At 47.2% G+C, this 22,295-nt stretch overlaps 1 protein-coding gene across 1 annotated transcript in view; it reads right to left on the bottom strand.

The window, feature by feature from the left end:
- Positions 1-18,357, bottom strand: part of RGS12 (regulator of G protein signaling 12) — a 313,463-nt gene extending 295,106 nt beyond the window's left edge. The window contains exon 1 of the mRNA XM_075346841.1: positions 18,271-18,357. The gene's annotated coding sequence lies outside the window, so the exon portion shown is untranslated. The remainder of the gene's footprint in view (positions 1-18,270) is intronic.
- Positions 18,358-22,295: the final 3,938 nt, after the last annotated feature.

Raw genomic sequence — 22,295 nt, 5'->3', positions numbered from 1 at the left:
GATCCAGAGAAGTAATCCAATTACCAGATGTGGAGTTGGGAAGGAATTCTTCCCGTAATATGGGGCAACTAACATCTGCCTCATGGGGGTTTTGCCTCCTCTGGATCACCGTGCTAAGCTTTAGGTTGAACTTGTTGGACCTACGTCAACCTTAACACTAGAAGTCCCAGAGAGGGGTCATTTAACATTTCTACCATTGGAGCCCTATGGAGCTCGAAATTTGTGGGACTTCTAGTGTTAAACACTATGAAGCCAAACTGTGAGCGACTTCCTGAGGAACGAGCGTGGAACGTCTTAAATGCTTCACTGTTTCAGAGCCCTGAAGAAGTTCAAAGACGGAGTTTGGAGAATTACCGCTCAGTTTCAAAAACACAACAAAAAGACTCCGTGTGAACACACCCCAAAGAGGTTTTGCAAGATGCACTCACACAAGTGGAAGACTTCTCCCATGGATGTTTTTTTGGGGGGATCGGGGTGATGGGATATATTTAACCAAGAAATGCAGTCGTGGAAACCCAGTACTCAGTCCAGAAAAGACAAAGTCGGGTTTAAGCTAGTACTTTATGCGATGCCATCTTGTGTCTCCAAACGTAAAGTTCTTCCATTTCTTAGGCGGCTTTCACACTACGTTTTTTTATCATGCGTCCTGAACGTTTTTTTAACGCAAAAACGGATCCAGTGCAAATGCGTTTTCATTTCAATGCATTTGCAATGGACTCGCGTCAACATGCGTTAACATGCGTCAACATGCGTTCACCTGCGTTTGCGTGCGTTATAGTGAGGATCCAGCGAGTTGCAGTTTTTTAACTTTTTTCAAAAACGCTACTTGTAGCGTTTTTGAGCTGCGTCCAAATACTGCAAATTGCTGGATCCTGACTAAACAGCACGCAAACGCATGTGAACGCTGGCATGCTGATACACAGGATCCTGCGTGCTCTACTGAGCATGCCCAGAAGCCTGGTGTGATCAGTCTCTCTCTCCCCCTCCCTCTCTCCCTCGCCTGAGAGCTGGAGGCTCGTAACCAAGGTAAACATCGGGTAACTTGCTTGGATACCCGATGTTTACCTTGGTTACGTGTGCAGGGAGCCCGGCTCCTAGCAGCTGCAGACGCTCGTAACCAAGGTAAATATCGGGTATCCAAGCAAGTTATCCGATGTTTACCTTGGTTACGAGCCTCGCAGCTGTCAGATGCCGGCTCCCAGTCTCACGTTCAGTTCCCCTCACTCCCGATCACATGACTCCAATGCCCGCCCATAAACTTCAAGTGACAGGATCCTGCAAAATAACACTTGCATTTGCATGCGTTTTTCTCTGCAAAAAGAGGATCTACTTTTACAGCAAAAAAACGTTCATGACGCATGTTAAAAAAACGTAGTGTGAAAGCCGCCTTATATGCTTTGTATTTCAATTCCTCTTTGCTTTCCGTCAGTGACTAAGAAAACACTGGAAGACATGGCGCCTGCACATACTGTGGCCCGTCCTGCTCCCATCGGAGGAGTGGACACCATTGTATCAGCTCTAGACAATGCTCCGTCAGATGAACAGCCTGGATCCAGACTGATACATTGTAGCAAACTACCAAAGATTATTGTGCAGCCCCTTCAGCTCACAGGGCACACTCTCCAGCTCACAGGGCACACTCTCCAGCTCAGGGGGCACAGTCTCCAGCTCACAGGGCACACTCTCCAGCTCACGGGGCACACTCTCCAGCTCAGGGGGCACAGTCTCCAGCTCACAGGGCACACTCTCCAGCTCACGGGGCACACTCTCCAGCTCAGGGGGCACACTCTCCAGCTCAGGGGGCACACTCTCCAGCTCACAGGGCACACTCTCCAGCTCACAGGGCACACTCTCCAGCTCACAGGGCACACTCTCCAGCTCAGGGGGCACAGTCTCCAGCTCACAGGGCACACTCTCCACCTCACAGGGCACACTCTCCAGCTCACAGGGCACACTCTCCAGCTCACAGGGCACACTCTCCAGCCCACAGAGCACACTCTCCAGCTCACAGGGCACACTCTCCAGCTCACAGGGCACACTCTCCAGCTCACAGGGCACACTCTCCAGCTCACAGGGCACACTCTCCAGCCCACAGGGCACACTCTCCAGCTCACAGGGCACACTCTCCAGCTCACAGGGCACACTCTCCAGCTCACAGGGCACACTCTCCAGCTCACAGGGCACACTCTCCAGCTCAGGGGGCACAGTCTCCAGCTCACAGGGCACACTCTCCAGCTCACGGGGCACACTCTCCAGCTCAGGGGGCACACTCTCCAGCTCAGGGGGCACACTCTCCAGCTCACAGGGCACACTCTCCAGCTCACAGGGCACACTCTCCAGCTCAGGGGGCACAGTCTCCAGCTCACAGGGCACACTCTCCACCTCACAGGGCACACTCTCCAGCTCACAGGGCACACTCTCCAGCTCACAGGGCACACTCTCCAGCCCACAGAGCACACTCTCCAGCTCACAGGGCACACTCTCCAGCTCACAGGGCACACTCTCCAGCTCACAGGGCACACTCTCCAGCTCACAGGGCACACTCTCCAGCCCACAGGGCACACTCTCCAGCTCACAGGGCACACTCTCCAGCTCACAGGGCACACTCTCCACCTCACAGGGCACACTCTCCAGCTCACAGGGCACACTCTCCAGCTCACAGGGCACACTCTCCAGCCCACAGGGCACACTCTCCAGCCCACAGGGCACACTCTCCAGCCCACAGGGCACACTCTCCAGCTCACAGGGCACACTCTCCAGCTCACAGGGCACACTCTCCACCTCACAGGGCACACTCTCCAGCTCACAGGGCACACTCTCCAGCTCACAGGGCACACTCTCCAGCCCACAGGGCACACTCTCCAGCCCACAGGGCACACTCTCCAGCCCACAGGGCACACTCTCCAGCTCACAGGGCACACTCTCCAGCTCACAGGGCACACTCTCCAGCTCACAGGGCACACTCTCCACCTCCTCACAGGGCACACTCTCCAGCTCACAGAGCACACTCTCCAGCTCACAGAGCACACTCTCCAGCTCACAGAGCACACTCTCCAGCTCACAGGGCACACTCTCCAGCCCACAGGGCACACTCTCCAGCCCACAGGGCACACTCTCCAGATCACAGGGCACACTCTCCAGCTCACAGAGCACAGTCTCCAGCTCACAGGGCACACTCTCCAGCCCACAGGGCACACTCTCCAGCCCACAGGGCACACTCTCCAGCCCACAGGGCACACTCTCCAGCCCACAGGGCACACTCTCCAGCTCACAGGGCACACTCTCCAGCCCACAGGGCACACTCTCCAGCTCACAGGGCACACTCTCCAGCTCACAGGGCACACTCTCCAGCTCACAGGGCACACTCTCCAGCTCACAGGGCACACTCTCCAGCTCACAGGGCACACTCTCCAGCTCACAGAGCACACTCTCCAGCCCACAGAGCACACTCTCCAGCCCACAGGGCACACTCTCCAGCTCACGGGGCACACTCTCCAGCTCACGGGGAACACTCTCCAGCTCACAGGGCACACTCTCCAGCCCACAGAGCACACTCTCCAGCCCACAGGGCACACTCTCCAGCTCACAGGGCACATTCTCCAGCTCACAGGGCACACTCTCCAGCTCACAGAGCACAGTCTCCAGCTCACAGGGCACACTCTCCAGCTCACAGGGCACACTCTCCAGCTCACAGGGCACACTCTCCAGCTCACAGGGCACACTCTCCAGCTCACAGGGCACACTCTCCAGCCCACAGAGCACACTCTCCAGCCCACAGGGCACACTCTCCAGCTCACAGGGCACACTCTCCAGCCCACAGAGCACACTCTCCAGCCCACGGGGCACACTCTCCAGCTCACGGGGCACACTCTCCAGCTCACGGGGCACACTCTTCAGCCCACAGAGCACACTCTCCAGCCCACGGGGCACACTCTCCAGCTCACGGGGCACACTCTCCAGCTCACGGGGCACACTCTCCAGCTCACGGGGCACACTCTCCAGCTCACGGGGCACACTCTCCAGCTCACAGGGCACACTCTCCAGCCCACAGAGCACACTCTCCAGCCCACGAGGCACACTCTCCAGCTCACGGGGCACACTCTCCAGCTCACAGGGCACACTCTCCAGCCCACAGGGCACACTCTCCAGCTCACAGAGCACAGTCTCCAGCCCACAGAGCACACTCTCCAGCTCACAGAGCACACTCTCCAGCTCACAGGGCACACTCTCCAGCTCACAGAGCACAGTCTCCAGCCCACAGAGCACACTCTCCAGCTCACAGAGCACAGTCTCCAGCCCACAGAGCACACTCTCCAGCTCACAGAGCACACTCTCCAGCTCACAGGGCACACTCTCCAGCTCACAGGGCACACTCTCCAGCTCACAGAGCACACTCTCCAGCTCACAGGGCACACTCTCCAGCTCACAGGGCACACTCTCCAGCCCACAGGGCACACTCTCCAGCCCACAGGGCACACTCTCCAGCCCACAGGGCACACTCTCCAGCTCACAGTGCATAGACTATTAATCTGCATACGACTGCATCCACTCCTGTACATGACAAACATACAGTGCTGCTGCCTCAAACATAGTCAAGTGTTTCCATTCACTGACAGCAAAGCACCTTAACACAAAGTATATTAGACAGTTTTAGAACATTTCAATATTTACAAAATAAATAATTATGACGGAGAGTAGATTGTTCTGAATGCCCGTACAGATCATAGTGCCCTTTATTACAGCCCTGTGCATAAAGATATTTACTGGTCCTGCAATGGGACCATAGAAATCATCTATTAGAGATCATCATGGGGCTCATGTATGCCTAATCATTGCATAACATTACAGTAATATGCAATACGTAATATTACAGCAAGTGCTTATCAGACACCAAAAAAAGCCAAAAATAAGTATATAATTTGCTGCAAACAAGCCCAACCAGTTCCCGGGCATTGTGACCTGCGGCTTCTGGTCAGGATATGGATAATTACCAGAGGTAACAATGTACATTCCTCCTCGTTAATTATACACAACAGTAATACGCTGCTGGACTCATGTGAACGCTGCGCAGAGGATGCAGCGAAGTCGTGACAATGTGTCAGTAATCTCTCCGCACTCTGCAATGTTTGTTCCTCCTCGCCTGCAATACACAATCAGCGGCGACTCGTCCCCAAACGCCCTCCTGTTCTCACCTAGTCTCTCAGCAACCAACACTTGTAAGACGTGGAAGCAACAACGGCTTCTTAGGCCAAGTCTCTGCTTCTTAAATAGAGGAGAAACCACTAAGGCGGCTTTCACACTACGTTTTTTTAGCATGCGTCATGAACGTTTTTTTGCTGCAAAAGCGGATCCTGTTTTTGCAAAGAAAATCGCATGTGTTATTTTGCAGGATCCTGTCACTTGAAGTTTAGGGGCGGGCATTGGAGTCATGTGATTGGAAGTGAGGGGAACTGGACGTGACAGACTGGGAGCCGGCATCTGACAGCTGCGGTAAGCTGTAACCAAGGTAAATATCGGGTAACTAAGTGAAGTGCTTTGCTTGAATACCCGATATTTACCTTGGTTACGAGCGTCCACAGCTGCTAGGAGCCGGGCTGCCTGCTCCTTTCACACTTAACCAAGGTAAACATCGGGTAACTAAGAAGCGCTTTGCTTAGTTACCCGATATTTACCTTGGTTACGAGCATCCGCCGCTCTCAGGAGAGGGAGATCGAGAGGAGAGAGGGATAGAGGAGAGAGGGATAGAGAGGGAGGGGGAGAGAGGGAGGGATAGAGAGGGAGGGGGAGAGAGGGAGGGGGAGAGAGGGAGGGGGAGAGAGGGAGGGGGGAGAGAGGGAGGGGGAGAGAGGGACTGATCACGCCAGGCTGGTTTCTGGGCATGCTCAGTAGAGCACGCAGGATCCTGTCTATCAGCATGCCAGCGTTCACATGCGTTTGCATGCTGTTTAGTCAGGATCCAGCGACTTGCAGTGTTTGGACGCAGCTCAAAAACGCTACAAGTAGCGTTTTTGAAAAAAAGATAAAAAACTGCAAGTCGCTGGATCCTCACTATAACGCACGCAAACGCAGGTGAACACATGCTGAAGCGAGTCCATTGCAAATGCATTGAAATGAAAATGCATTTGCACTGGATCCGTTTTTGCGTTAAAAAAGACGTTCATGACGGATGTTAAAAAACGTAGTGTGAAAGCAGCCTAAGGCCGAGTTCACACAGTTCCTTTTTACCTGCATACGGATACAGATCCTCTTTAAAATCCACATCAGATTATTTGAAGCGGCTTTTGATATGGATTGATATTTTACTATTAGAATCTTCTGACTAAAAAAAAAAATCCATAACCCCCCTAAAGTTGCTTAAAAAATACTCAGGTATTGCTCCTTTTTGTCTATTTTTGGGTGTTTTTCACCTTATTCTTTTAAATTTATCCTTTTTTGTAAAAATTATTTTTTACGTGTTCACCCGGTTTTTTTTGGGGGTTTTTTTTATGTCCGTCATTAAAGATGTTTGACCTATTCATCAATTAAAAAATGTCACAAAACTTTGTCGGAAATGTTCTCCCGTCGTCCCCTTAGAATGATTTTCTGTGCACCGGAAATGTTGCCCAAATTTTTGAGACATTTTAGCAGAGGACGCGACTTTTTGCGCTAAAAAGTAGCAACAATTTTTAAAGAAAATTAAAAAACATTTTTCCATTTTACCTAAAATTCATGAATCATGTGTGCCATTTTGAAAAATTAGGTGCAAAAAAAAAGTCAACAAAAAAGGTAACTTAAAGGGAATCTGTCAGCAGGTTTTTGATACCTCATTATAGAGCAGCATGATGTAGGCAAAGAGATCCTGAGTTCAATGATGTATCACTTAGATTAGTGGGTGCAGCCGTTCTGACACAGTGAAAGATTTGAGTTTTTGCATGTAGCAGAGTTCTGAGAGCTGTCCCCGCCCACACCAGGCTTTCAGTAGACAGAAGCGGCTGGCTAATCAGAGGGGGCGGAGTCAGTCTATAACTCATGTGCTGCTGAGACCCACTAATGATAAAGATAAGAGGCATGAGCTAACATTGCAGGTAAACAAAAAAAATGTGAGATAACAGGCTGAAATCTCTGTTGTAACACTTGCAGCATGCTGTCTTCAGATTAGGGTACTTTCACACTTGCGTTATTTTCCTTCCGTTACAATCCGCCCTTTTGGAAAACAGCGGAATCCGTTAACGGATTCCGCTGTTTCCCATAGACTTGTATGGTTGACGGATTGTACCAAAAGGACCTGCGTTGCTTCCGCTGGGCGACGCACCAGGCAGATATCTATCACTATCCTCTACATGTGATGGGATTGGTTTTTTTTCTCAGAAGGTGTATGGATAATTATAAGCCCCATTCAGATGTATTGGACAGAAATTTCCATGACAAACTCGCAGTGTGTGAACTTAAAGGGGTCCGGGCTTATAAAACTGATCACGTATCCATATATACATGACTCATGTTAGAGATATTTGGCTTTTGGGTGAAATTTATGTATAAAGTTCATGCTACAGTGATATTTTATCATGACAGTCGGGCATTTAAGTAGAAGCAGCAATGGTGAATTCCTCATCTCAAACAGTGTGTTGACACAAAAGCCAACACCAGTGGCGAGTATACCCCCCAAATGTCAATGTTTCAATAACTTGTCATGTGGCCTTGAATATCAATTACAGCTGACAACAACACCTCCTGCTGGTCACAAGTGGAGTTACTGTAGGCAGAGACATGGCATCCCACTCTTCTTGAAGGGCACTCCTCAGGTCATTGAGGTTCTGGGGTACAAAGTTACTGCCTCTACACGACGACTCAGCTGATCCCATAGGTTTTTCACGGGATTCAGGTCTGGAGAAAGTACAGCTACTCCATCTGAGATCCCTCAGTCTCCAGCAGCTGTTTCCTAATGATGTGACCTCAAAGAGCTGGAGCACTGTGGTCCATGATGATGAAATTAGGCCTGTGTTGGTCATACAGAGCACTCTCCTTCATGTCTCCATCATCGTTGGCCGCCATCATTTCTGCTCAGTGTGAATCGGCTTTCATCAGTGACCAGCAGTGAGGCCACTGGTCTGTCGTCCAGTGTGGATGACGCCTGTGTCTGGTGGTGTGGTCAGGTACCTTGCAGGTTGTCTAGCACACAGACCATGCTGATGTAAACGGTTTTGAATGGTGTGACGTAACACTTGGCTGCCTCTCATCTTCCTTAAAGGTTCCTGGAGTTGTGTGGCATTCATCATCCGGTTCGGAAGGCATTGTTCACAATGAAGCTGTCATCAGTGTGGGATGTGGACTAAAAGATACTTTACATGCTGCGATATCGGTACCTATATCACTAGCGAGCGTACCCGCCCCCGTCGGTTGTGCATCACAGGCACATCGCTGCCCGTGGCGCATAACATCGATAGGAACAATCACACATACTTACCTGCCTAGCGGCGTCACTAAGCGGCCGCCCAATAGAAGCGGAGGGGCGGAGATGAGCAGCCGGAACATCCCGCCCACCTCCTTCCTTCCTCATTGCCGGCGGTCGCAGGTAAGGAGATGTTCCTCGTCCCTGCGGTGTCACACATAGCGATGTCTGCTGCTGCAGGAACGATGAACAATATCGCAACTGCACATACAACGATTTTTGATAAATGAACGACCTCTCCAAAATCAACGATTTTTACCTCTTTTGCGATCGTTGAAGGTCGCTTGTACGTGTCACACGCTGCGATGTCGCTAACGACGCTGGATGTGCGTCACAAACACCGTGACCCCGACAATAAATCGATAGCAATGTCGCAGCGTGTAAATGGCCCTTAAGACCGTCCACTGCTCTGCCTCCCGGTGACTCTTCCAGTCTCTCTGTTGCAACCTGCTGGTGACACTATAAGCTCAGTGGCCACCTCCTGCTTGAAGCCTTACAATGGCGACGTTCTGCTGATCAATTGTAAGGAGTCGTCTTGGTCTCATGATGTTAAAATGTGACCAGCGTCATGAGGAGGACGGTTCAATACCAATTCTAATTGAGCCCTGAAATGTATTGGGTGATTCATGGATCACATCTGTTGTGAATTTTGCCCATTAAGCTCCTTGTTGGAGAACAGCAAGTTGTGCAAAAAGTCCTGAAACATTGAACAGTTGGAGATGAGCATCTAAAAGATTAGAGAAGGTCACATTAAGATCACCTGAAAAGGTTAGAGGGCATTAGAGGATTATCCTGAAAGTTCACCCAAATATCCTTAACTTGCTTTGAGTAGGGTATGGCCTTCTGCCCACCCCGCAGTCCAAGTCCACCCCTGCAGAACGTCATAAGATGCCATACAAAGGGGTCCAAAAGAAAAACCTGACTGTGTTGCCCATAGCAACCACTCAAAACACAGCCTTCATTTTACCAGAGCTTGAGAAATGAAAGATGACTTCGGATTGTTGCTCACAGCAACCAACTTTTAATATATGATGAATAGCGCGTAAAGCTCCATAGTTCAGATTAGAGCAGATCTCTATGGGTCAATATATAATCTGGTGTACATGTTAAGAGGGTCTGTGGGATGGACGGAAGCAGAACAGAAGAAGGACGGAGAAGGATGGAGAAGGATGGAATGAGGACAGAAGAAGGAAGGAAGAAGGATGGAATGAGGACAGAAGGAGGAAGGAAGAAGGACAGAAGGAGGATGGAATGAGGACAGAAGGAGGACGGAAGGATGGAATCAGGACAGAAGGAGGAAGGAAGAAGGACAGAAGGAGGATGGAATGAGGACAGAAGGAGGACGGAAGAAGGATGGAATCAGGACAGAAGGAGGAAGGAAGAAGGACAGAAGGAGGATGGAATGAGGACAGAAGGAGGACGGAAGAAGGACGGAAGAAGGACGGAAGGAGGATGGAATGAGGACAGAAGGAGGAAGGAAGAAGGACGGAAGGAGGATGGAATGAGGACAGAAGGAGGACGGAAGAAGGACGGAAGGAGGATGGAATGAGGACAGAAGGAGGACGGAAGAAGGACGGAAGGAGGATGGAATGAGGACAGAAGGAGGACAGAAGAAGGACGGAAGAAGGATGGAATGAGGACAGAAGGAGGTAGGAAGAAGGACAGAAGGAGGATGGAATGAGGACAGAAGGAGGACGGAAGAAGGACGGAAGGAGGATGGAATGAGGACAGAAGGAGGACGGAAGAAGGACGGAAGGAGGATGGAATGAGGACAGAAGGAGGACGGAAGAAGGACGGAAGGAGGATGGAATGAGGACAGAAGGAGGACGGAAGAAGGACGGAAGGAGGATGGAATGAGGGCAGAAGGAGGACAGAAGAAGGACGGAATGAGGACAGAAGGAGGACGGAAGAAGGACGGAAGGAGGATGGAATGAGGACAGAAGGAGGACGGAAGAAGGACGGAAGGAGGATGGAATGAGGACAGAAGGAGGACGGAAGAAGGACGGAAGGAGGATGGAATGAGGACAGAAGGAGGACGGAAGAAGGACGGAAGGAGGATGGAATGAGGACAGAAGGAGGACGGAAGAAGGACGGAAGGAGGATGGAATGAGGACAGAAGGAGGACAGAAGAAGGACGGAAGAAGGATGGAATGAGGACAGAAGGAGGTAGGAAGAAGAACAGAAGGAGGATGGAATGAGGACAGAAGGAGGACGGAAGAAGGACGGAAGGAGGATGGAATGAGGACAGAAGGAGGACGGAAGGAGGATGGAATGAGGACAGAAGGAGGACGGAAGAAGGACGGAAGGAGGATGGAATGAGGACAGAAGAAGGACGGAAGAAGGATGGAATGAGGACAGAAGGAGCACGGAAGAAGGACGGAGAAAGAAGAAGTAAAGGACAGAAGAGAGCGGAACGGGGAGAGAGAGCATGCAAAGGGAGAGAGAGAAAGGGGAAAAAAGAGAGCAACCGGGAAGACAGAGAGAGTGAGCGCAAGGGGGAGAGAGAGCAAGGGAGAAAGAAAGCAAGGAAAAAAGAGAGCAAGCAAGAGGGAGAGAGAGGGCACGAGAGAGGGCCAGCAAGCAAGAGAGAGCGCCTGCTAGACAGAGAGCTAGCGAGAGTGAGGGAGAGATTGTGTGCAAGGGAGAGAATGAGAGAAAGTGATCTAGAAAGACAGATAGTGAGATAGACCTAGAGAGAGAGAGCTAGAGCGAGCTAGAGAGAGAGCTGGAGAGAGTAGTACAGACAGCGAGAGAGAGCAAGGGAGAGAAAGAGTGCGAGCAAGAGAGAGAATGAGAGAACGTGAGCAAGAGAGCGCGCAAGCAATAAAGAGCGTGCGAGCAAGATAGGGCATGAGCGAGCAAGTGAGAGCGCAAGCAAGCGTGAGCGAGGAAAAGAGAGCTCGATCAAGCAAGAGTGGGTGCGACCAAGCAAGAGAGTGCGAGCAAGCAAGAGAGAGATAGCGAAAGAGCGAGCAAGCAAGGAAGAGAGAGCGAGTGAGCGAGGGAATAGTGAAAAAGGGAGTAAAAAGCAAGGGGGCAGGAAAAGAAGGAATAGACAGATAGATAGAGATAGATAGATAGATAGATAGACAGACAGAGGGATAGATAGATAGATAGATAGAGGGATAGATAGATAGATAGACAGATGATAGATAGATAGAGAGATAGAAGGATAGATAGATAGATAGATAGAAGGATGGAAGGATAGATAGATAGATAGAAGGATAGATAGAAGGATAAATAGAGGGATAGATAGATAGATAGATAGATAGAAGGATAGATAGATAGAGGGATAGATAGATAGATATAGATAGATAGATAGATAGATAGAGGGATAGATAGATAGAGATAGATAGATAGATAGATAGAAGGATAGATAGATAGATAGATAGATAGATATAGATAGATAGATAGATAGATAGAGGGATAGATAGATAGATAGATAGATAGATAGATAGATAGATAGATAGATAGATAGATAGAGGGATAGATAGATAGAGCAGCACAGGATTATGAGCCATGTGGTATTTTGGAATTACAGATAGAAATATTAATGAGATAAATGTAATAATTAGATTAATGGGTGAATAATAAATAATAAGCATAGTAATAAATCAGATAAAGGTGATTATAGATTCATTAGAGAGGAGGAGAGTTAGAAGAGACAAAGCTGCACAGGTATCGGAGCCACATGACAGTTTTCTGGAATCCGGTTGATTTTTGGGGACTTTATATAGATAAATTAGATACAGAGATTAATTTAACAGATTAAAGAGATAATTAGTTAATTCTCATTAATCTGTCTAATTAATTGCTCATTAAAGGTATGTATCTAATTAATCTAATATATAACTCTCATTATCCTAATTAATCTATTTATCTAATTAATCTCTCCAGAAATCTTGTGCGGCTCCTGATCTATTTATCTACACAGAGAGAACATATCTCCCTATTTATCTAATATCCCTCTTATTAATCTATAGATTATTTATCAAATTTCTGTAATTATTCATCCATTATTCTACCTATCCAGGGACAGATGGCCAAATGGTACAACCTGTGTATCCACAAAGGGGCACAAGATGCCAGGGGGCTCGCTCCACCTCCGAAGCAGCAAGGGGCTCCTGCCCAGACATTATGGGACTGGATAGGGGTCTCTTCTGTCTGTGTCCGCCCCTGCGTCTATGGTCATGGGGGGTGCGCAGGATGATGAGAGTTATTGTGTCGCGGCCTCAGGTAGATCTCTCGGGGGCGCTGCCATCTGTCCGGGGGATGGAATTAAAGAGCAAGTGGAATTTGTGTGCACCGTCCCCTGACATACGTGCGGTCCCCATACAGCAGCTATGAGCACACATTTTTTTAGTCCTTCCAGCCATTGACAAATAGGCATGCGGTTTTTGGTGCGTTTTTCTGCCAGAAGGTGCAGATTTCAGAAAATGTCTGCACCAAATCTGCAATGTGCGCACATAGCCTTACTATTCCATGGGGATTAAATAGTAAATCTGTAATCGAGTGTAAGCTCCTGGGACAAGACTCTCACTTCTTTCCGAGTTAATAAAATCGTCACAACATACAAGTGACTTAAGTTACATCATCTATAATACAGGAGACTGTGACCTGGGAGGGGAGTACAACTCCCAGCATGTCCTCACAACAAGGAGAGGGGCATCTTTCCACTAGCTGGGGAGCTGGAGAAGAAGAAGGAGAAGGAAAAGGAGAAGAAAGAAAAGGAGGAGAAGAAGAAGGAGAAGGAGAAGAAAGAAAAGGAGAACAAGGAGAGGGAAAAGAACGAGAAGGAGAAGAAGAAAGAAAAAAAGGAGGAGAAGAAGGAAGATAAGGAAGAGGAGAAGCAAAAGAAGAAGGGGAAGAAGAAAGAAAAGGAGAAGAAGGAGAAGGAAAAGGAGAAGAAAGAAAAGGAGGAGAAGAAGGAGAAGGAAAAGGAGAAGAAAGAAAAGGAGGAGAAGAAGAAGGAGAAGGAGAAGAAAGAAAAGGAGAACAAGGAGAGGGAAAAGAACGAGAAGGAGAAGAAGAAAGAAAAAAAGGAGGAGAAGAAGAAGGAGAAGGAGAAGAAAGAAAAGGAGAACAAGGAGAGGGAAAAGAACGAGAAGGAGAAGAAGAAAGAAAAAAAAGGAGGAGAAGAAGGAAGATAAGGAAGAGGAGAAGCAAAAGAAGAAGGAGGAGAAGAAAGAAAAGGAGGAGAAGGAGAAGGAAAAGGAGAAGAAAGAAAAAAGGAGAACAAGGAGAGGGAAAAGAACGAGAAGGAGAAGAAGAAAGAAAAAAAGGATGAGAAGGAAGATAAGGAAGAGGAGAAGCAAAAGAAGAAGGGGAAGAAGAAAGAAAAAGGAGAAGGAGAAGGAAAAGGAGAAGAAAGAAAAGGAGGAGAAGAAGAAGGAGAAGGAAAAGAAGGAGAAAGAAAAGGAGAACAAGGAGAGGGAAAAGAACGAGAAGGAGAAGAAGAAAGAAAAAAAGGAGGAGAAGAAGGAAGATAAGGAAGAGGAGAAGCAAAAGAAGAAGGAGAAGAAAGAAAAGGAGGAGAAGGAAAAGGAGAAGAAAGAAAAGGAGGGGAAGAAGAAGGAGAAGGAAAAGGAGAAGAAAGAAAAAAGGAGAACAAGGAGAGGGAAAAGAACGAGAACGAGAAGAAGAAAGAAAAAAAGGATGAGAAGAAGGAAGATAAGGAAGAGGAGAAGCAAAAGAAGAAGGGGAAGAAGAAAGAAAAAGGAGGAGAAGGAGAAGGAAAAGGAGAAGAAAGAAAAGGAGGAGAAGAAGAAGGAGAAGGAAAAGAAGGAGAAAGAAAAGGAGAACAAGGAGAGGGAAAAGAACGAGAAGGAGAAGAAGAAAGAAAAAAAGGAGGAGAAGGAAGATAAGGAAGAGGAGAAGCAAAAGAAGAAGGGGAAGAAGAAAGAAAAGGAGGAGAAGGAGAAGGAAAAGGAGAAGAAAGAAAAGGAGAACAAGTCGAGGGAAAAGAACGAGAAGGAGAAGAAGAAAGAAAAAAAGGAGGAGAAGAAGGAAGATAAGGAAGAGAAGCAAAAGAAGAAGGGGAAGAAGAAAGAAAAGGAGGAGAAGGAGAAGGAAAAGGAGAAGAAAGAAAAGGAGGAGAAGAAGAAGGAGAAGGAAAAGAAGGAGAAAGAAAAGGAGAACAAGGAGAGGGAAAAGAACGAGAAGGAGAAGAAAAAAGAAAAAAAGGAGGAGAAGAAGGAAGATAAGGAAGAGAAGCAAAAGAAGAAGGGGAAGAAGAAAGAAAAGGAAGAGAAGGAGAAGGAAAAGGAGAAGAAAGAAAAGGAGGAGAAGAAGAAGGAGAAGGAAAAGAAGGAGAAAGAAAAGGAGAACAAGGAGAGGGAAAAGAACGAGAAGGAGAAGAAGAAAGAAAAAAAAGGAGGAGAAGAAGGAAGATAAGGAAGAGGAGAAGCAAAAGAAGAAGGAGAAGAAGAAAGAAAAGGAGAAGGAAAAGGAGAAGAAATAAAAAAGGAGAACAAGGAGAGGGAAAAGAACGAGAAGGAGAAGAAGAAAGAAAAAAAGGATGAGAAGGAAGATAAGGAAGAGGAGAAGCAAAAGAAGAAGGGGAAGAAGAAAGAAAAAGGAGGAGAAGGAGAAGGAAAAGGAGAAGAAAGAAAAGGAGGAGAAGAAGAAGGAGAAGGAAAAGAAGTAGAAAGAAAAGGAGAACAAGGAGAGGGAAAAGAACGAGAAGGAGAAGAAGAAAGAAAAAAAGGATGAGAAGGAAGATAAGGAAGAGGAGAAGCAAAAGAAGAAGGGGAAGAAGAAAGAAAAAGGAGGAGAAGGAGAAGGAAAAGGAGAAGAAAGAAAAGGAGGAGAAGAAGAAGGAGAAGGAAAAGAAGGAGAAAGAAAAGGAGAACAAGGAGAGGGAAAAGAACGAGAAGGAGAAGAAGAAAGAAAAAAAGGAGGAGAAGAAGGAAGATAAGGAAGAGGAGAAGCAAAAGAAGAAGGAGAAGAAAGAAAAGGAGGAGAAGGAAAAGGAGAAGAAAGAAAAGGAGGGGAAGAAGGAGAAGGAAAAGGAGAAGAAAGAAAAAAGGAGAACAAGGAGAGGGAAAAGAACGAGAACGAGAAGAAGAAAGAAAAAAAGGATGAGAAGAAGGAAGATAAGGAAGAGGAGAAGCAAAAGAAGAAGGGGAAGAAGAAAGAAAAAGGAGGAGAAGGAGAAGGAAAAGGAGAAGAAAGAAAAGGAGGAGAAGAAGAAGGAGAAGGAAAAGAAGGAGAAAGAAAAGGAGAACAAGGAGAGGGAAAAGAACGAGAAGGAGAAGAAGAAAGAAAAAAAGGAGGAGAAGGAAGATAAGGAAGAGGAGAAGCAAAAGAAGAAGGGGAAGAAGAAAGAAAAGGAGGAGAAGGAGAAGGAAAAGGAGAAGAAAGAAAAGGAGAACAAGTCGAGGGAAAAGAACGAGAAGGAGAAGAAGAAAGAAAAAAAGGAGGAGAAGAAGGAAGATAAGGAAGAGGAGACGCAAAAGAAGGAGGGGAAGAAGAAAGAAAAGGAGGAGAAGGAGAAGGAAAAGGAGAAGAAAGAAAAGGAGGAGAAGAAGAAGGAGAAGGAAAAGAAGGAGAAAGAAAAGGAGAACAAGGAGAGGGAAAAGAACGAGAAGGAGAAGAAGAAAGAAAAAAAGGAGGAGAAGAAGGAAGATAAGGAAGAGGAGAAGCAAAAGAAGAAGGGGAAGAAGAAAGAAAAGGAGGAGAAGGAAAAGGAGAAGAAAGAAAAGGAGAACAAGTCGAGGGAAAAGAACGAGAAGGAGAAGAAGAAAGAAAAAAAGGAGGAGAAGAAGGAAGATAAGGAAGAGGAGACGCAAAAGAAGAAGGGGAAGAAGAAAGAAAAGGAGGAGAAGGAGAAGGAAAAGGAGAAGAAAGAAAAGGAGGAGAAGAAGAAGGAGAAGGAAAAGAAGGAGAAAGAAAAGGAGAACAAGGAGAGGGAAAAGAACGAGAAGGAGAAGAAGAAAGAAAAAAAAGGAGGAGAAGAAGGAAGATAAGGAAGAGGAGAAGCAAAAGAAGAAGGGGAAGAAGAAAGAAAAGGAGGAGAAGGAAAAGGAGAAGAAAGAAAAGGACAACAAGGAGAGGGAATAGAAAGAGAAGGAAAAGAAGAAAGAAAAAAGGAGAAGAGGGAAGATAAGTAGGAGAAGGAGGAGAAGGAAGACAAGGAAGAGGAGAAGCAGAAGAAGTGGAAGAAGAAAGAAAAGGAGGAGAAGAAGAAGAAGAAGAAGAAGGAGAAGAAAGAAAAGGAGAACAAGGAGAGGGAAAAGAACGAGAAGGAGAAGAAGAAAGAAAAAAAGGAGAAGAAGAAGGAAGATAAGGAAGAGGAGAAGCAAAAGAAGAAGGGGAAGAAGAAAGAAAAGGAGAAGAAAGAAAAGGAGGAGAAGAAGAAGTAGAGGGAAAAGGAGAAGAAAGAAAAGGAGAACAAGGAGAGGGAATAGAAGGAGAAGAAGGAAGATTTGTAGGAGAAGGAGGAGAAGGAAGATAAGGAAGAGGAGAAGCAAAAGAAGAAGTGGAAGAAGAAAGAAAAGGAGGAGAAGAACTGGAGAGGAACAATGCAAACTGGGAGTTATAGAAAAAAGCATCATGGGAGTTGTAGTTCTACAACTGCTGGACAACCAATGACAATCATATGATGGAGGTCCCTGGATGGAGGGTGCAGCCCCCAGCACTTAGGAGAAGTCACATGATGGAGGTCCTTGCATAGGAGGGTGCAACCCCAGCATCAGGCACTTAGGAGGAAAGGTCACATGATGGGGGTCCCTGTACAGAGGGTGTAGCCCCAGCATCAGGCACTTAGGAGGGTCCATGTACAGAGGGTGCAGCCCCCAGCATCAGGCACTTAGGAGGGTCCATGTACAGAGGGTGCAGCCCCCAGCATCAGGCACTTAGGAGGGTCCATGTACAGAGGGTGCAGCCCCCAGCACCAGGCACTTAGGAGGGTCCATGTACAGAGGGTGCAGCCCCCAGCACCAGGCACTTAGGAGGGTCCATGTACAGAGGGTACAGCCCCCAGCATCAGGCACTTAGGAGGGTCCCTGTATAGAGGGTGCAGCCCCCAGCACTTAGGAGGGTCCCTGTATAGAGGGTTGCAGCCCCCAGCACTTAGGAGAAATCACATGATAGGGGTCTCTGTACAGAGGGGTGCAGCCCCCAATACCAGGCACTTAGTGGGTTCCTGTACAGAGGGTACAGCCCCCAGCAGCAGGCACTTAGGAGGGTCCCTGTATAGAGGGTGCAGCCCCCAGCACTTAGGAGAAATCACATGATAGGGGTCTCTGTACAGAGGGGTGCAGCCCGGAATACCAGGCACTTAGGAGGGTCCCCGGTAGGAGGGGTACAGCCCCCAGCAGCAGGCACTTAGGAGGGTCCCTGTACAGAGGGTGCAGCCCCCAGCACCAGGCACTTAGGAGGGTCCATGTACAGAGGGTGCAGCCCCCAGCATCAGGCACTTAGGAGGGTCCCTGTACAGAGGGTGCAGCCCCCAGCACCAGGCACTTAGGAGGGTCCATGTACAGAGGGTACAGCCCCCAGCACCAGGCACTTAGGAGGGTCCCTGTATAGAGGGTGCAGCCCCCAGCACTTAGGAGGGTCCCTGTATAGAGGGTTGCAGCCCCCAGCACTTAGGAGAAATCACATGATAGGGGTCTCTGTACAGAGGGGTGCAGCCCGGAATACCAGGCACTTAGGAGGGTCCCCGGTAGGAGGGGTACAGCCCCCAGCAGCAGGCACTTACAGTTGTAGCAGACTGCAGTGCAGCACAGAGGAGGGCCAGGCCCTATGACATGCAGAGGGGGCTCAGCAGCACAATAGCCCCTGGCAGCCCCCCATCCTCACCCCCAGCCCCCCGTACCCCGGTGCGGTGCATACATTACCCCGGTGGGCTCCGCTCAGCTCCCCGGCCTCCTGCCTGCGCCCCGCACTGTTTCTGCCATTTCAAAACTTCTCTCCCTCCCTCCTAACGTTGAACTTTTCTTCCCCGCAGCTGACAATAGCTGCAGCCGCCTCCCCTCCTCCCCCTCCTCCGGCCGCAGCCAATCTCCGCCCTCCTGTGTCCAAGGAGATGCTTGTGTTGATACGAATGCAGGGAGCTGATTGGCTGTGTGCCGGTGGAGTGTCACTCAGTGCAGCGCCAGCTCTTATCTCTCCTCCGTCCATTTACCTGCGCCAGTAATGCGACAAATCCGCACCGAGCCGCATGCGACATCTGTCCCCACCTGTGCCTTCTTATTAGTACATTATATTTTAATTATTTTTCTATATTATTTATTTTATTTCTTCTATTTCTTATATCCTTGTTTTTTAACAATACAATCTGGGGCTGTGCCTATAAGAAGAAATAGTTTAATTCCAATTAGAAATGTAGTATAGTCCTCCTGATATATCCGTGTCTATTACCTCATGTGCCGGGCATTGCAGCTTAGGTATCCATAGATATGACCACGCATATAGTGACAGTTGCTTGTGGTTGTAACCTTGGATACCTAAGCTGCAATACCCTGCACATGAGGTAAGAGACATAGCTAATCAGGAGAACTATACTACAATTCTAACTGGAGGTATTTGCTAAAATTATTATTATTATTATTATTATTATTATATTACACCTACTACAAATTGGGATAGGATCTTGGAGATGGGAATAGCCCTTTAAGGCTAGAATAGGGGTCTGACCTCTGGGACCCACACTGATCAGGCAGATGTATCTCCATCAAAATGGAGCAGGAGGTCGGAGGCCCAGCTGCTGATCCATTCTTTGTCTATGGGGTTGCGGGAAAAATACATGCGCCGCACCATTGGGAATAAATGCTGACACTGTAGAATGCTGTGGATATAAATGTGACATGTGAACATGGCCTTAAAGGGAATGTGTCACCAGGTTTTTGCTCCCCCATCTGAGAGCAGCATAATTTAGAGACAGAGACCCTGATTCCAGCGATGTGTCACTTACTGAGCTGTTTGCTGTCATTTTGATAAAATCAATGTTTCTCTGCTGCAGATCTAGCAGTTATACAGAGCTCATGAATATGCTGGACTACCTGCAGCACAGCAAGTAGTCCTGTAATGATAATGTACTGCTGATTAATCAGTGATTTTACCAAAACTGCACTAAGCAGCCTAGTAAGTGACACATCGCTGGAATCAGGGTCTCTGTCTCTACATCATGCTGCTCTCAAATGGGGGAGCAAAAACCTGGTGACAGATTCCCTTTAAAGAGATGTTCCCATTCAATTACATCACTCATATAACCCCCCCCCCTCCGCAGCATTTTGCTAGAAAAAGTTAAGGTGCTGTACTCACCTTTCCCTGGTCCACCAGTGAGCCTCTTCCAGTGTTCCTGGTGTCTGGCATTGGCTGTGATGCTGATGACACTGATGGCGCTGCAGCCAATCAGTGAGCTCAAAGACTCTGAATAGGGCGCTCCGTCCTCACCGCTAGAGCAGACAAGGTCCCTGATTAGTTTTATTTACCCCAAAATCAACAAAAACACAGCAAAAACACGGTGGTTGTCATTGCTTTCAATGGTGAAAAAAATGCTAAAAGAATTGACATGCTGCTCGTTTAAAAAATACAGCATTTTTCCATTTCAGCAGGAAAAAAAACAAGTGCATGAAATTTCGGAAATCTCATGGCTTTAGCTGCTACTGTAAAATCTGATGAGTGCCTATCCTAAGGATAGACCATCAATGTAAAAGTAGTGGACCACCCCTTTAAAACATTAGGCCTCCATATTTTTCAAACCTCTTTTGTCTTAGGGTTCATGCCCATGGCGGTAATTTTGGTCCGAGTGCGATCCGGCAAAACATTGGATCGCACTCAGACTGATGTAATTCTGCGCAGTCATGCACAAATCAGATTTTTTTTTCTCTGACCTCTGATGTCATCAGAGTGCAGTCTCATTTTTTTCAAGGACATATACTGTAGACATGCATTGCCAATTTTGAGCCAACATTCGAATCAAAATCAGACGTGACATCGTGACCGCAACACGAAAATTCACGGCCCCATAGACTATCACAGGTACGACTGCTATCCACAGAAACTCAGACGTTTGAATGAGCCCTAACAGTACACCAGGAGAAAAGGGGTTAATTCCGCACTGCCAAGGGAGGAGATGGGTATAGATGAATATATAGTTTCTTTATGCGTTTCGAAGCATGATTCTTCTTCTTCAGGACATAAAACTTCAAAAATCTAAATTTTGTAGTTTTATGTCCTGAAGAAGACTGCTCATGCTTCAAGAATGCGTAGACAATAAACTACATATTCATCTAAGATTTTGTAGTTTTATGCCCTGAAGAAGAAGCTTTCAGGCTTCGAAACGTATAGAGAATAAACTATATTTTCATTTATCCTTGTCTCCTCCGTTGGCAGCGAGGAATTAACCCATTAACTCCTGGTATACTGTTCATTCTGCGGGTCCGCACTTCTATTCCGTGGTTGTGGATATACAACCCCAACCCAGTGAGCATATTGTCCTCTATAGACCTTTTTATATCCCTATTGCGCTTTCTCTATTTCCCGTTACAGTTCCTGAATGAAGCCCTAAGATGGAGGTTTATCTAGTGGTGCTCCTGAGGAAGAAGTGTGATCACTGTGAAACGCGTTGAGAAATACGTCGCCCTTCATCTGGACAAAGTGCATTCATCGCTGTTACTTCCCAGCACCACGCCATTTTCCTGGCTTTCCTGCATCGGAGGTTTATCTATGGCTTGCCTCTTTGGAGTTGACACCCACCCACCATAGTCTCCGTCAGCCAAGCCTTGCTGTAGACAGGTGTGGAGCTGTTTCTGGGAGAAGGCATCCATCTTTTCCTAATCCTGTATAACTCCATTAATAACCTCCAAGACATTTTCAAAATCACCATAAAAGGGTTAACCAGTTCCTTGCTATTTTGGGTTTGGGCTCTCTCATACACCCCTTTTTGGCGTTCGAGTGCTATCTGTGGTTTCTAGGAGAGAGATGGAGAGACAGCAGAGAGGTGTCGGGGTAGCCATGTTGTCTAGTTACCAAGGAGACGCAGTGTGACCAGGGCCCACCTGTTATTGTCTCTACTATGGGTGGCTTGACGCCTTTAGTATCAGAGAACACACTGTGAAACCAACAACCCCTTCGAATCCATTAATAACAGCTGAACTGGTATTTACCCCCCACCTAGGTGCCATTTTTAATACTAGTATCTTCTGAGGTGGCAGAAGGGTCTCCGGCACTCATCAGTCAACAGCACACAGCTGTGTAACCCTTTAAGAAACTAATGCGGTTACATTTAAAGGGAATCTATCATAAGGATTATATGAGTGCCATAATGGTATGACTGTATAGGTCCCAGATCAAGAAGAAAAATAACATCTGTCTTTTAGCAATCTGATATGCCAGCGGCGAGAAATCGAGCATTGAAACCACATGCAAATTAGCTTGGAAGTGCATCAGGGGCGTGTCCATGCTCTCCAAGTTTATTGACATGCCCCTTCCCAATGCACTGCCTCGCTCCTGGCACATCGGATTACTGAAAGACAGGTATCATTTTTATTGTCGTACTAGGATTTACACAGTCGCACCACTGTGGCAATAGTAAAACCGTCCTTACAGATTCCTTTAAGTAGAAAAAAAAATGTTAACCCATTGTTAGCTTGTCTAATACAGGTGCATCTCAATAAATTAGAATATCATCAAAAAGTTAATTTATTTCAGTAATTCAATACAAAAAGGGAAACGCATATATTATATAGAGTCATTACACACAGAGGGATCTATTCCTATATATTATATAGAATCATTACATACAGAGGGATCTATTTCTATATATTATATAGAGTCATTACACACAGAGGGATCTATTCCTATATATTATATAGTCATTACATACAGAGGGATCTATTCCTATATATTATATAGAGTC

This window comes from Anomaloglossus baeobatrachus, chromosome 1 (genome assembly GCF_048569485.1).
Source record: "Anomaloglossus baeobatrachus isolate aAnoBae1 chromosome 1, aAnoBae1.hap1, whole genome shotgun sequence".
Taxonomy (NCBI): Eukaryota; Metazoa; Chordata; class Amphibia; order Anura; family Aromobatidae; genus Anomaloglossus; species Anomaloglossus baeobatrachus.
This window is presented reverse-complemented; position numbering and strand designations above follow the sequence as displayed.